We start from the raw sequence: 12,805 nt of genomic DNA on the forward strand, positions 1-12,805 counted from the left end.
TGGTGAACGGGCAAAGCCTTGGATGTTGGGTACCAGATATCGATCAGGGATGGTTCTGGAACTGAGGGTCCATGCACATATGAAATGTGCCATCCTTTCTGGGGGCCAGTTTATCAGTGAAGCCCAAGGGCTGTTCGAGGAGTGGATAGTGTCCTTGGTTAGTAATTAACTTACAGACGCTTCAGTGAACAGTAACTTTTCAGGAAGAAGGCACTGTACCATGTAGGAGACAGGATGTCACTCTGTGGTTTCAGTTCAGTGGTTCGTGCTACCTTAATGTCGTGGTGATTTAGGGTCTGGTACACACTAAATGTACATGTGGTGGAGTCACTGTCACCGCTTGCACTGTCACAGATAGCACTGTCACTACCCTGTATGCAATTCGTAGGTTCAAAAACGAGATAGTTGCAATGGGAAGGCAAACTAGACAGATTTATCCAGTGTTGGCTGGTGTTTTCACAGCACTTCTCCAGAAACAGCATGTCTTCACGTTGTCAGACGTGTCCATCAAAATCAGATTCAGTAAAGCCTGAGTCAGTAAATCGTCGAGGTGAGCACACTCGTTGTTACTGCCAGGGTTGTAAATGAAGTTCTGTACTCTGTTTTGCACGTCCTCCACATTATGTTGGATGTCCTTGAGGCTGAAGTCCTGCAAAGTTAGACTCTCCACATTGGCGGGAGGTTGAGGTAACAGTGATAGGAGCTGATGATCTGTGTCGCTTTTATAGTGGTGTCTGTAATAATGAACTCTGCTATTGTAAAGGCAGACGTTACAGTTATAAATGTCCCCGTTCGTAGTCGCTAATTATAACAATATGGTACACTTTTGTGCTGTAACATATAGCTATAATCAGCGGTGGAAATATATTTGCGAACGCCGACCATGTGCGGCTGTTTCTTGTTGGATCGTCTGATCAGTCGGAAGCTGCATTGCAGAGGAGAGTAAATGCCTATTCAAAGTATAATTATTTTTGGATAGCTCAACTTGAATTTCCTAAGCGACCGTAGTTTATCATGCATTTACCAGTAGAATATAGCGCGGAGAAAATATTTCGTCGCATGCAACTTCCGTCCGATTTCGACGAAAGAATTCGTGACTGTGAACTCTCTATTTGGCAGAAACATAAAGAAAATTAAATAACTTCGTGAAGGAGTGAGACATAGATTCTATATTAAATAAATAGTCGATACACCAGTTCCATTTAACTCTGAATTTATGGCAATTAATAGATGAACTTACACTGCAATGAAGAATTTAACATGGATGCCGTTTTGACTGGCACTTCTCTTCTCATAATGAAAATAATTCCTTCGACGTTTTCACATACACTCGCATAATAAATCTACTGCTATGCAGTATTGCAGTTTTAGTATTGCACTTTTACTTTATACAAAAATAATATTATTTTTAACAATAATAATACGGCGGCAAGACATGCGCGTCCGCTACAAGTTACAAGAGACAAGAGAAAAATGAGTAACTGTTCCTCGAGAATATCTCTTACATAAAAAAAAAATGTGTAAAAGTGTTCTTCTTCTGTCCGTTTTTCGCGCCGCGGTTTTCAAAGTCAATAACTCACTGCATCTCTGACGGCGCTTCGACAATTAACAAGTTACGTCACAGGTCGTTCAACTTTTAGGTTCTCGCAACATTATTTGCTAGCTGTAGCTGTTGCCGAGCGACTGCTCGATTAGTGAATGATTTAAAATGATAAGGCAATCATATAATGTTACATTGCCTTCCATGGGAATCTTGGAAATCAAGGACATTACCAAGATTCACATGTCGCCGTTAATATTATGGGATTGAGTAATTTACAGATTTATATTTATCAAACACAGTATTCCTGTCATTTGATTATTAGGATTACTCAAATATGGTGATCTCTCATTCATAGACTAAGACAATTCTTAAGGTAAAGATACACAAAAAATTTATAAACTAAGACAGTAAATCTACAAAGTTTACAATGGAGATTATACATTATGCTCATTACAGTCTTTTTTTTCAGAGTTCATAACGACCATCTTTGTGGCCTCAAGTTATTGTCCAGAGCTCATAGACTCTTTGCTCCTGAAAGAAAACACATAGGATTCAACTTTTTATACACACATAATTCTCACACATGGAATTTCTCACACGTGTCCATTTTCCGTTGCTCACTAGTTGTCATGATTTTTACGCTTTCATTGTTTGTGTATTTGACAGGTAAGTTAAAATTTGATTCTTCTCCAGGTGAAGCTTATCCCTTGAGAAGTTGGATCGCTACTTTGCGTTCTCCGAGTAGAAAACTTTTCATCAGCTCTGGTCGGCGAGTCTCACTCTCACGTTAGGTACACACGTTACATGTAACAAAAAATATAAATACCCATTAGTCTAAGAACCAAGCTTAAATCTAATTTTAGGACTTGGGATTCATAGGAATTTGACCTTGTCACTATTCGCGTGTGGTTTGGCTGTTCGCATTTCATTCACGGGATGTAACATTAGCATAGTATGTGATATATTGTGAACTCATATAAGAGTCTTTTATTTTGTGAGCGGCTTTCATGGAAAGTCTGTTTCGTCGAACTGCAGCGGGAGTGCTGTGCTAGTACATCAATTTAAATTTAACGCGTTTGTGCGTCGATGGACGTTGGCCCAGGCTGATTGTTAGAGATGAATCGCAACTCGAGGCGCTCACTAGCCTCCACGCGGTACTTCAGCTTTTCCGCGCACGGTTCAGTGAACACATTGCGTCGATGGTGTTGTGGTATTTTGTGGTTTCCTGAGCTGGTGCGAAGGGACGAGGATTACCAGGGATAGAGACTCCATTTTAACCATCCCTGCCTCCACATTTTCCAGCCGATTTTGAAGATTTTAAGGTAGGCTAGCGCTCGCACTTTGCAAAGCAGCTAACACACTTGGTTTCCGAAGCACTGCACGTAATCACATCACCGCCTTCGGTTACACAACCGGACTATCACTGTCCGTCGGCCTATCTGCACGTTTAACACTTTTTATCTTCACCGTGAATGAAATTATCACTTACTTATAACGACGCATTGTTTCATGTCTGTGGCAGACTTCCACAGCATTTTAAGCCTTCACTTATACACTACTATGTACACAATTTTTTACAGTTTATAATCAAATAGTTTGTCTCACTTTGAAGCTTGCTAATTGAGAGCTTCGATTATCATGTCCATTTCATTTTCTGTTGTTCTGTTGGTAACTACCTTAACATTTCACTTTACGTTGTTCATCATCTTTCTCTAAGACTAATTATGCTTTTAGTTCACAGTCACAATACATTAGTTTCTCCGATCTGTTAGCAATTATTATTATTATTATTATTTTAATTCATTTGAGTCGTTCTTTCTATTCATTAGATTCATTTAAGTTATCACTGTCATTTCAACAAAAATTTCCTTTTTACTGAGTGTGAGGATCAATCAGTCACATTTGATCGCCCTCTCACATGAGAACAGAATACCATTCAAGAAAATATTCAAATTCCTTATCGCGATCTCGATTTGCATCTCGGATTGACTTTAAAAGGAAAAATAAAGACATTTCAAAACTAGCTTTTCCCGATTTCGTTCACGTGTTTCCTTTTGAAAATCGTATGCCAAACCGGCACTTATGCAGTTTAGCAGGTACGGAAAAAATTTTTCATTTTTTTCAAAATTTGATCGATTATAGTCAAATTTGATACGCTGATTACGAATACGATATTTATTTTCGCCCCAGTCAATTATTTACATCAAAAAAATTGTTTTAAATTTTTTAAAAATTTTTGTATTTTTCAATATTTTGTCGATATAGTGAATTCTGATGCGCTGATTTCGAATATAACATCCATTTTCATTTTCCCTTGACCGTCGGCGATATCTTCTGCCCGATAAGCGCGGCGCTGCCGATGACGCAACATTGCGTAATACACTAACTAATCAGTATTTTCAAATCATAGGCAGCCGCTGCCGCGGCCGCATTCCAAAAAAAAAAACTCCCAACCTAACCTCAAGTGGGCTACGCTACAGATCAATTTATGCAGTTTAGCAGGTACGGAAAAAATTTTTCATTCCAAATGTACAGCATGTAAGGTCAGTGTTATAGAAATGTAGCCTTCTACAATTGTCACTATTGTTTCGACAATACGCTTACACCTCATATACAAATGATGTGTCTCATTCACCACTCATGACAGTGCTCTAGTAGAAGATGATGATGCTGATCTGTTCACAGAAGTACTTGCTACTACCAAGAAAAATCTGGAGTGAAATCTCAGCAGTATTGTCTACCATGCCTCACAGAAGTTCTTGCTAGTATCACCGAAAATTTAGAGTGAAATCTCAGTAGTATTGTCTACCATGTTACATTGGAAATGTATCAGTAATTCCGTTCTGACATTGACTGATTCCAGGAAAGGTATTCATGAACCTCCTGTAACACAATGAACAACAAAGATACAGTTCCTCATTGACACTTCCATCCTTCGCCCCATCTCCCACTATGCAACACTGATAGCAGCCACCCTGTACACCTTTGTGGGTGAATATGTAAAGTTTGTTGGTGATTGTACTTTGTATTTTCATAAATAAAGTGATCTGTAGCGTAGCCCACTTGAGGTTAGGTTGGGAGTTTTTTTTTTTTTTGGAATGCGGCCGCGGCAGCGGCCGCCTATGATTTGAAAATACTGATTAGTTAGTGTATTACGCAATGTTGCGTCATCGGCAGCGCCGCGCTTATCGGGCAGAAGATATCGCCGACGGTCAAGGGAAAATGAAAATGGATGTTATATTCGAAATCAGCGCATCAAATTTGACTATAATCGATCAAATTTTGAAAAAAAATGAAAAATTTTTTCCGTACCTGCTAAACTGCATAAGTGCCGCCAAACCAGCCTTCCACGTCAACCGCATTTCTCAATCTGTGACGTCAAGTCTAAGGGACGGGTTTAAGCGGGTTAGGATATTTACACAATTTCAGAAGAAAGACATAGATATAATAGTACATAAAAGAAGAAATCTAGCAAACAACTCCTTGTTCCTTATGACTTAGAAATTAATTTTCCTTTGCGCCGTACATCTGCAAAAATGGCTCTGAGCGCTATGGGATATAACATCTATGTGCGGTATACGAAGGATCTCGTAAGGTCCCTCAAAATACTTTGCCATTTTCGATTTTTGCGTAAGAGCGACGATGGTTTAAAGTGTGTTTTCAGCAAGACCTTTTCGCCTACTTTATAAGTTAACACCTTGTTAATATGTTTGTCATACGCCTTCTTGCGTAAATTGGCTTCGGTGGTCAATGTTGTTAGAGCTTGTCTTATTCTGGCGTCTAAACTAGCGCTTGTGTTGTTCCACTTAGGAATTGAATTGACCCATTCATTTTTCTCTTGGTCGGAAGACATCAACTCACTCGGAGTGAAACCAGTAGACAAGTGTGGTAGATTATTCACAATTTCCTCGAAAGGTGACACAAAGTCAACCCAGCGAGTCTGCTGATTTAGTATATACATACAAATAAAACGATTAAACTCCTTGAACACCCACCCAGTCGGGTTCGACTGCGGTCTAAACTTGGAGATAAGGATTTGCCTAATTTGATGACTAGCAAGGAAAAGTCTCCATCTTTTGCAGACAAAGTTAGACCCATTGTCTGAGAGAATTGATTCAGGTTTTCCGAATCTAGGAAAGCAGTCACATTCTAAACGATTGATGATTATTGAATGTTTGCAGATCTCATAGCGTACAATCTCAAATGTTTGGTAAATAGATCAATGACAGCTACAAGGTACCTTAGTCCTCCACGACCTCATGGGAGGGGCCCTTCAAATCTATGCCTAGGATTTGTCTAGGGTTTTCTGTGATAATAGGATTCAAAGCCAGTATATTCGAAAGATTAAAAGGTTTTGCCTTTTGACAAATGATACAGTGTTTCAAGAGTTTGTGAATTCTGCTATGAAGGTTAGGGATGTAGCAGTACTTTGCTATTTTACACTTACACTTTTCTGGACCAAAGTGTCCCCACGAAATATCTGTATACCACAGTAAGTGTTCTACATATTCCTGCGGAATGCATACTAGCCAATTTTCTGATGACAATTATGTTCAGTGGAAAAGAACTTGATTATGCAATTAGTAATATTTGCACATGCGATGGGTAGGATTAGTTTCGAGGATCTGTTTCACACCTATCTATTTTGGATCAGTTTCCTGCAATTGGACAATCTGGTTACAAAGATCAAGAAAATATTTCAGATGTATTGGATCCTTCATCAAAAGAATTCTGTAATTTGACATTTGTTCCAAAAGTTCAGTACTGTGCGAAGAGCCTTCAGGCATGCGAGATAGAGCATCTGCAATAATGTTATCTTTGCCTTTTATATAGATTATTTCGAAGTCATATTCCTGTAAGAAAAGACACCACCTCGTTAAGCGAGGATGGAGGAGTTTACACATCAGAAGAAAACTAAGAGCCTGCTGATCAAAATAGACTTTGATTTTCTTGCCATTGATGTAGTAGTTGAATCTCTTAAAAGCCCAAACTACTGTAAGAGCTTCCAACTCAGTAACAGAATAGGATCGTTCAGTTTCTGTAAGAACCCTACTAGCAAAACTAATTACTCTGATGTCTGGTTTTCCATTGGCTTCATGGATCTGGAAGAGACATGCACCTAACCCCTGAAAACTTGCGTCAGATGACACACAAAATTCCTTTTCCATATCTGGATTATAAAGAATGTTGCTATTTAACAAAGCTTCTTTGATATCGAGGAATGCCTTTTGACAATCGTCAGTCCAATTCCACTGGGTATTTTTCTTTAATAATTTCAATAAATCAGGGTTGTTCATTACTTGCTTTGGTAAAAATCTTCTGAAGAATGAAGCGAGTCCAAGATAACCTTTAAGTTGTCGTTTCGAGGATGGGATTATGTTGGATGTCCTTGAGGCTGTAGTCCTGCAAAGTTAGGCTCTCCACATTGGCGGGAGGTTGAGGTAACAGTGATAGGAGCTGATAATCAGTGTCGCTTGCATAGTGATGTCTGTAATAATGAACTCTGCTATTGTAGAGGCAGACATTCTACCTTGTTGTACTGTGTTCCTTTGTTCATGTCCACTAGAAATGTCCACTAGAAAACCTGTCCATTACTGAAATCAATGTTATGTACAATAGTACGATATGTTATGATGATTGATCCAGTCACCACCCTGGGTAGTGGTGAAGTATCTGTGATCAGTTGAGTAGCAAAAGGAGCTGGAAGAGTGCTGAGTTTGGAAGGTGATTCACCAGGAAATGCTGCTTAGTGTGCCGGACACATAAACACAGATAATGGGGCCAAACACATTTGGTTCACACCGGTGATTCTACTGCATGCTTTAGCAGTGTCACAACCACTGACACTTGGTGAAGGTCACAGATGACGTTCGGATGACTGCAAAAAGGAACGCATTTGCAGGTAGTGGTGCCAGAGTGTGCATGGAAACAACAGTTATGTGCAATCTGTTGGTTGCTGTCCATACTCCAAACGGTGGAACATGCCTGGTGGCTTGTTGTCAGCTGATCATGATGTATCTCAGTCACCAAAGGATGAGGACCTGACTCATATTTGTAGTATCTGACATTTCTGCATGTGCCGTCTACATTTCGTGTGGCATTTGTGGCAGGGAAGGACAAGATGTCTGCCAATTCTCTGTGCATGGCGTGTAGGTATGCACTAGAAGTGATCAGATTTATTTGGTAGTCATCAGCTGCGTCGATACACAAGAAAGCTGCCAAGATTCATTAACTTGAGTGGCTTAAAAGGTAACAGGCAAATCGTGAGAGATAACACTCAAACAGCTACAATAGTAATCTTATTTAAAACAACAAAGATTAACTTTCTTGTAAGGGGCAAAATCTCAGAGTTACGGAAGTTAATTCCCCAAATGAACCAAGAGTCACTGGGCCACTAGCATTTGCTTACCATGAAAACTAAACTAAGCTCTGTCCGAACAGATCTTGGAAGGCCCAACGTTTCCGACTGGCCGCCATGTCATCCTCAGCCCACAGGCGTCACAGAATGTGGATATAGAGGGGCATTTGGTTGTAACCTCCCCCTCCCTTATCGGCCTCAATGACAGTGAAAAATTAAACCGCGTGTACCTAATGGAAATTTGGGAAAAGCAATCGTCACCGAAGTTAATCTGTCGGTAAAGAGGGAGGAAAGGTTTATATCTAAATGAAAGGAAAAATGCTAATGAAACTGGTGGAAATTAATTTTGAAAAGGGGTAAAGTTAATAAAGAAAGTAAATATGCGGCCATTACGTTAACAATTAACTAGCGGTAATTAGATATTTGAGATTTGGGGAAATTACTGTCTCCAGTCCTAAGGACAATTACTATAGTAACTGAAAAAGAAAGGTTATTACACATATAATTAGCACTAGAAGCATGGCAACTGAAGGTTGACACATGTAGTGTGAAAACTGAAAGTTTGTCAGAAGTAATCAATTTCGCTACACTCTGACATAATTTAGCAAAAGAATTAATAAAACCGGAAAATCGAAAGTTAATTTAGTGACTGAAGTTAAGAGTGAGCTTTCTTTCTGAAGCACATCGAAATTCAGTAAAAGATGGTTAGTCTTGGACTACCTCAACAATCATTTCAAAAGCTACTTGAATCTACGCAATTTAGAAATAAGAGATTTAACTTTGAACTTGAATTAAATGATTCTGAACAATTAACAATAGTAAAATTCAGTACGTAACAAGCTGAGCTGCAGTCACAGGTAAGCTAAAATACGGTAACGATACTCGCACTCTTAATTTGTGCTTGTGTAATCTAAATATTGTAGCCAGCTATGAATACCTTAATTGAACTTTGAAATTAAAGCAGTGAAATCGAATGATGCTGGCGTTTGAATTTTAATGACACTCGGGTTCATTCCGGAAAAGGAACAGACCCTGCTTGGTAATGCAATTGAGATAATGAGCAACAAAGGTTCATGCTACGTTGCTGTAATTTAGTTATGAAAATGGAACAGTTTGAAAAGCTAAGGTCTGCCATACAGTTCTAAAACTTTACATGCTTCCAGTCTTCCTTGTTGGTTGATTGAAGGTTTGAAGCCATCGATCGAGGAGGTGGCGACAGTCACTCATTGTTGGCCGTCGCTGTTGCAGAAGCTGGATGTTGGCGCGCCTTCTTCTCGACATGGTCACCAGGCGAAACGGGCTCTTGATGTGCGCTAGCTAATGCTTCCCGTCCGCGACACTGTGTCAGAAACTATCATAGCAAGTCGAGCGCAATTACATGCTGCCCAACCCCGAAAGCACGGCAACTCGCGGGAGTGTCACACAACACACCTGCTCCACTGCACCACCCCAGCCAGACTCCCTCTGCTCTGCCCGCGCTCCACGCGACAGAGTTAACACTACCAAAGATCCTAAACACTTTGGTTCTCCACACGACCTATCAATGTATTCGTTCGATAGCATAGCTTTCCCTAGGCCAGACCCAGCGTATAAATACAAATAATATTCACAAAACAAACCAATTATAAATCGACATAAATGCATATATATACAAACAGTAAAACAATTACAATATACAAAGACACAGAAATGTCATATCTTCAGGAAACAAAATAAGGAAAAAAATTTGCAGTGCAATAGATGGAAACAGGAGGATATGCATTTCCGGCGTTACACATGCCCCACATTGTTTGAGGATGTTCGTGTAACCTAAACAGACTCAGAAAATGACCCAAAAAGAAAAAAAAAAAACAACGGAAATGCATATGTTCAAAACATCAAGAAAATATAGCATTAGGCTAATTAACCATAAAACAATTTTTAGACCATAATAATTGAGTGGAGACACTCCTAACCTTATTCCGCTCCATCATCTTATACAAAAGAAAACAGGTTGACAATATATTAAAATTCATAGAAAACATAGAAAATGGTTCAGCTATTCTAAAATCATCAAAAATTCCTAACAGTATGAAGAAATGAAATACTATTTACAAAATTAACCAGATTACATGGTCATAAAAACAGGTAGACCAAAATATGCACATTAATAATTAATTGCATAGAATACACATTTTTATATAGCCCTTTCATAATTAATATTCTTGTCATGAGAGTCCAATTAACGCTAAACAAGAAAATAATACAGAGCAGATCGAAAAATACATAAATATTGACAGCAGAATTCTTTCACACCAGCTGTCCAGAAAGAAAAACAATTCCGCCTTCCGTACCCGCAAGTACAAAGAATGCCGACCTGCACAAGAGCCGAAAGCGGCTCCGCCTCGCCAGTACTGTTGCGCCCACCTGAGCGGCAAGCTTGATCTCACTCGCCTGTGTAACAGCATTTCCAGAACGTCCGTTTCACTGAATTCTTTTGGAAAAACTCACTCCCGAGTAATCTCAAGGCGTCCATTAACACTATCACAGTGGATAACTCAACACTGTCCATCATCACACATGTAAAAGCCTGAAACTTAAAACATCGTCTAAGTACATCGGCAATGACTAGTAAAACATATATTCATGAAATCTTACAGCTAGTTACAAAAGCATATTTACATTCCTTAATCTACTGTGACTCAGCTGAAAACTTAAACTAGCAGCTTGGATTTTTCAGATGATTACTAATCAGTTACTCTTAAATCATTTAGTCAAAATTAATTTATTATTAATTACAACTTCTTTAATGTCCTCTTGGTCAGGCAAAAGCATGAAAATCTAGCAAATCGTGAAATATTACACTCTATATTTACATATTCTACAAATTACCCATCCTGTGGTATTAATCAACCCTAGGTTGGTACAATTTCAAGTCTACAATGTTCCATATAGCTAATAGTTTCCCAGAGCTTGGATACTCTAAGCAATAAGCATTTGTGTGAGGTATACCAATGTCTTTATATGGTCCATTATACACAAACTTAAATTTAGAGATTTCATTGTCTATCTCGCTCGATTTCTCAAGAGCTTTTACAAGTACTAAGTCTCCAATTGCAAACTTAGCAAAACGCGCTTTATCGTCATGACGATGTATGCGAGCATTGGCTTTTAGCTTAATTACTTCTCGCAAACGATCTTTTTTCACACCAATACTAATGTCAATCCGTGGAGGGAATTTGATTATCTCTACCACTAAACTTTTACTTCTGTCATCCAACAGGATTTCCTCTGGAGAAAATCCCGTCGATTCATGTCTCAAGGTGTTCATAATTCTCTCAAATGCTTCTACATATTTGCCCCATGCCCTATGGTTGTGATGGCAATAGGTACGGCAAAGGCGGCCTAGCTCGCGCATATACCTCTCAGCGGGATTCCCAGCCGGACAATAAGCTGAAATATGGATCTTCTCGACCCCATTACTTTCCATGCCTTCATTCCACAACTTAGAAGTAAATTGTGCCCCATTGTCTGATAGAATCGCCTTGGGCTTACCAATATGAACAAACTAATCGTTCACAAGCTTGCTATAACCCGCTTTGGCTGTAGCTTTCCTAATCGGGTATAGCTTGATGAACTTGGAAAAAGCTTCTAGCACTACTAAAATGTAGGCAAAGTTTCCTGATGACTTGGGCAAAGGTCCATACAAGTCCACACACAGTAATTCAAAGGTGTCGTTAGGCCTTATACTTTGCATAAGACCACGACTCGTACAGTTGGTAACCTTCACCTACTGACATAAATCGAAAGTTTTCCCTCTGACAGTAACGCGTTTTAACATGTTGTTAAAATGCATTACTTCACTCAGCTTTTCCGTACATTTCTTTGGTCCACAGTGACCATACGCCAAATGGTAGTACTCTATTATTTCCGTGACGTATTTGGTGGGCCAGCATACCCGCCAAATATTACTATCTTCATCCTTACGTATGTACAAGGTATGATCGTATATCTTGTAATACTTCCTTAATTTCTCTCCTTCTGGATTCTTTTCGTCATATCGGGTTTTCACCATATTTAAACAACCGTCCTCGTTCTGATGACGACGTAGATTCTTACAGATGTTCACTATTAATATGCATCCCTCAACTTCTTTAAAATAGTATAATTTGACCACTCCATCTGACTCATCTTTCAATATATCTTGATTAGACTCGGGCAACCGCGACAGCGCATCCGCTACGCAATTGTCGGTCCCTTTTACGTAACAGATGTCATAGTTAAATTGCTGTAAATATAGCGACCACCTAGTCAGTCTTTCGTGAAGTAGTTTACAATCCTTCAGATAAGTGAGCGCCTTATGGTCCGTATGAATAATCACCTTACGGTCCCATAGATAACCCTTGAACTTCTTGAATCCCCACACGATAGCGAGACACTCTTTCTCAGAAATCGTGTAGTTTCGCTCACTTTTTGATAAAGTTCGACTCGCGAACGCTATCGTCCGGTGTTCCTTATCCTCTCCTTTACCAACTTCTTGGAACAGTTCTACCCCCACCCCGTAATTCGACGAATTCGTTCCCAGATGGAAGGGTAGCGATAAATCAGGATGAAATAGTATGTTAGATCTTAACAACTCGTCTTTTAATCTCTCGAAAGCGGCCTGACACCCGTCAGTCCACACAAACGAAACATTTTTGCGTAAGAGATTATTCAAATATTCATCATTAAACATTTATCCTTTTACAAATTTACGGTAAAATCCTGTGAGCCCTAGAAAACTTTTTAACTGTTTCCTAGACTTGGGTGGAGGACAATTCCTTATTGCCTCTAGTTTCTCTGGGTCTTTCGTAACACCAGCAGTGGTAATTACATGCCCTAAAAATTTCAGTTCCTGCTTCACAAATTTGCATTTCTTTAGCTTT

The sequence above is a fragment of the Schistocerca cancellata genome, chromosome 7 (assembly GCF_023864275.1).
Source record: "Schistocerca cancellata isolate TAMUIC-IGC-003103 chromosome 7, iqSchCanc2.1, whole genome shotgun sequence".
NCBI classification, from domain to species: domain Eukaryota; kingdom Metazoa; phylum Arthropoda; class Insecta; order Orthoptera; family Acrididae; genus Schistocerca; species Schistocerca cancellata.